The sequence below is a fragment of the Panthera uncia genome (genome assembly GCF_023721935.1).
Source record: "Panthera uncia isolate 11264 chromosome A1 unlocalized genomic scaffold, Puncia_PCG_1.0 HiC_scaffold_17, whole genome shotgun sequence".
NCBI classification, from domain to species: Eukaryota; Metazoa; Chordata; class Mammalia; order Carnivora; family Felidae; genus Panthera; species Panthera uncia.
Genome location: NW_026057577.1, coordinates 2,688,083 through 2,691,850, shown reverse-complemented (window position 1 = coordinate 2,691,850; position 3,768 = coordinate 2,688,083).

Sequence of the window (3,768 nt, the reverse complement as noted above, 5' to 3'; positions counted from 1 at the left end):
ATATATATATATATATAATCATTCGCTTTTTAAAAGGAAGAAAATTCTGTTATATGCTACAAGATAAATGAAGAATCCAGATATTATACTAAGTAAAATAAACCAATCAAAGGAAGCCATATGCATGGTTTAACATATACAAGGTACCCAGAGTAATCAAATTCATAGAAATGAAAGTGGAATGGGGGTTAAGAGGGCCTGAGAGGAAGGAGAAATGGGGAGTTAATACTTAATGGGTGTAGAGTTACAGTTGGGCAAGATATAATTTTGGGGATGATGATGGTAATGATTAAGCAATAATATGAGTTTCATTAATGTCATTGGAATATACACTTAAAAATAAAATGGTAAGTTTTATTATATAATAAATATATATGTATGTATTTACTCCCATCAAAAATTCAGAAGTAGAATATAAGTGTACCTAAATTATTTCATGTTTGGAACCTACAACAAGGACCAGGATATGTGCAGTGCAATTGACCTTTGTATAAAGTGTGGCCTCCGAAAAATTGCAAAGGAAAGAGTGGGAGAGCAATTTTTTTCCATAAATGCCATTTGGATTCAATGTATCACATATTATACCATTTTCCATAGGATACCATTTATATTAGTATTTTAATGATTGACAAGAAAAAATATAATATTTGAAATTACCAATAAAATTATGATCACTCTTACCACATACATTTTATATAAGGCTCTCTGTGATGAATTTACCATGAGGTAGTTAGTATTATTCCACTCTAAAGGTGTAAAAAATCAGCACAGAAAACAAATAATTAATGTCACATCATATCTGGTATTTGATGCTGTGTATCATGACTGCCAGATGAACACTATTTTTTGTTCTAAGATGAGAATTTTTTATTACTCATGTTGCATTGTTCTAATATCCTGTCATGGGACATCATTTAAAGGACCCCTGAATCTGACATTGAAGCATATTGAACTCTTGAGTAAAGCCTTGGAAATTTCAGGGTCTCAAGTAGAGAGAACAATTTTTCTTAGGTAAAAATAAATCCAGTAACTTATTTTTATTCCCTGTAGGTTGATTTTATCCATTGGAATAACAATAAATAGCCTATATTTAGCTTACTTACAAGACATTTTCCATCTCTTTAATTCCTCAGATTTCCTTAAAAATTGCATTCTAGGCATCAGCATTTATAACAAGTGTACATAGGAGGAAAGAATATCAGAAAACATTCTGATGATATTTCATAGTGAACAGAAGAAACAAGCCTAGAATGTTTTTCAGGTCCTACAGGAAAGAGAAAATAGTGGTACGAAAATAAGTTGGTAACTGGAATGTGTCAGAGTATGTTCCAGAATTAATTATATTTGATCCTGACCTTGGATATACCTCTTGAATTTGATATTACACTGATATTTTATTCATGACAAAATTGAGTTGCAAAGATTCTATGCAGCTTTAACTAAATACATATACTTGAATAACTGGATTTCCTATCTGTCATCATTGTATGTATGTATGTATGTATGTATGCATCTATCTCTATCTCTGTCTATATGTCTATCTATCTATCTATCTATCTATCCTCATTTCTCTAAAAGTATCCCCCGTATTATCACTCAAATATTAAATATTTTGAGGTAATAAATCTGAAATAAGACCGGGTCAATTTTTATCCACCAACACACACACACACGCATACACACACACACACACACACTGAAAAAGGAAGAATGAATTAATGTTGTTAAGTTAGAAATGCCATACAGGTGGTAAAGTAAAGAATGCATGTGAAAGCTTCTTTGAAACATGAATAAAATCATATTACCAATAACTGTTTACTTATTTGGACATATTCTCCTATTTTCTCGGATATATTGGTTTTACTGCACTATGACCACACACATTGTCTTATAACAATGTTCTCTAAAACCTTTACAAAAAATTCAATTCTTGCTCTGTTCCCAATGTAAAAGTGTCCTTGCTTATAAAGGCACAGCCATATTATCTCCTTTGTAATTTATATTGTAGATGTCCATACTCTACATAATGAGGAAAATCTTCCAAATGCTGTACAAGTTCAAAATGAATTAAACTATTACCATTTCTTAAAGTCAATATGCATCAATATTATTGCAGACCTTTTATCCTATGTTCATATTGGAGTTGAAAATTAAATACTGAAAAGCCTCATGTGGCTGATTCATACATTTACAGAAAATATGCTTGTTAAAACTATTTCTCATTATCAAAAGATAAACAAAATCACAGAGTTAGGTAGTGACTTATTCACGTCTGTGCAGTGACCTAGTGATAGCGTTGAGAAACATGAAGGAGTGTCCTGTCGAAACTAGATTAATACAGAATTTTCCACTAAGGCATGGATTTTCATGCCCTGTACTCTTCACGTTTGATCAAAACTATTCTCAAAGAAAAATCATTCTTAATTACACAGTAAGGCTGATCATTTACAGAGGTACAGAGCAAATATGCATTTCCCTAAGCCCCCTCCATAATTTGGCTTTGCAGGAAAAGAAATCAGATCAGACTTTTAGGAACCTGTAAAGCACGAGGTACTCTCCACCAAATTTCACAGAAATTTGAATTACTTTGTCTTTTCTCAAGATCCCTGTAATACCCTAAAAATGTGGGCTCTCCCCCAAAATGTCATTTTTTATTCACCTGGCAGTCTGGAAAACCAGTGAACCAAGTGAACAGGTCAGTTTTCCCAGGAGGACTTTGAATGCATTAGGTAGGTAAAGTGGATCTTCGTTCCTAAAAGCCGGCTGATCCTTCCTCGATGTCCATGTCTATAGCAGGAATTATTTTTAAAAGCAGAATTCTTTTGCATAGCCATCGGTTGTAAAATTTTAAGTATTGTAAAATGGCTTTTATAGAATATAGAATCAGATGATCCAGAAGAGGGTCCTCTGGGATCTAGGTCAGGGTAATTCTCCACAGTATCCTCTCAGGGAAATCTACAGGAGATTTCACAGCCTTTCAAGGGTTTCCACAAAACAGATTGTACTAAAAGGACAAAGAGTACATAGTTTGCAATACTTTAGTGAATTGGGAATTTTAATGACAGTATTTAATATTCAAGACACGTGAATTTTCAGTTTTAAGAGGAACTATACATTTTTAGAGTATAGAGAGATCTAGAATACACAATGAATATCTGTGTAGGTGCATGCTTGTGTGATTCCAATCCATACAAGTCCTTAAAATTCCACAAAGGTGAATCAGCATTAGTAGGTAATTTGGTAGGCAGATAATAGAAACTGATTAAAAGAACTGTCTTTCAAATTTTGTTTTGCAGTGAGAATTGATTTATTTTGTTTCATTTTACACATACCCTGGAGAGTTTAGGTTTAAAGTTAGATGTACTTCTAGCTCCCCTACTATGGGAAATGCGATAGTGGGTTAAAGAATTTAACTATTAGAGGCTGTACACTTACGTGGAACAGATATAAAGAAACTGGGATATTGCAAGTTACCTATGAGATGAAAAATAAGGAAAACATAGTGCATATTTGGCTATAACTTATTTCTGAAGAATAGCCATACATTTTAGCATCTTTATCATTATCATTGTCATCACAATTACTTATTTTCACTTCACTTTTCTTTTTCCTTGTTTTTAAAAGAAATTTTTTACTATTTATTTATTTTTGAGAGAGAGAGGCAGAACGTGAGCAGGGTGGGGCATAGGGAGAAGAGGAGACACAGAATCCAAAGCAGCCTCCAGACTCTAAGCTGTCAGCATAGAGCCTGGCTCTGGGCTCAAATTC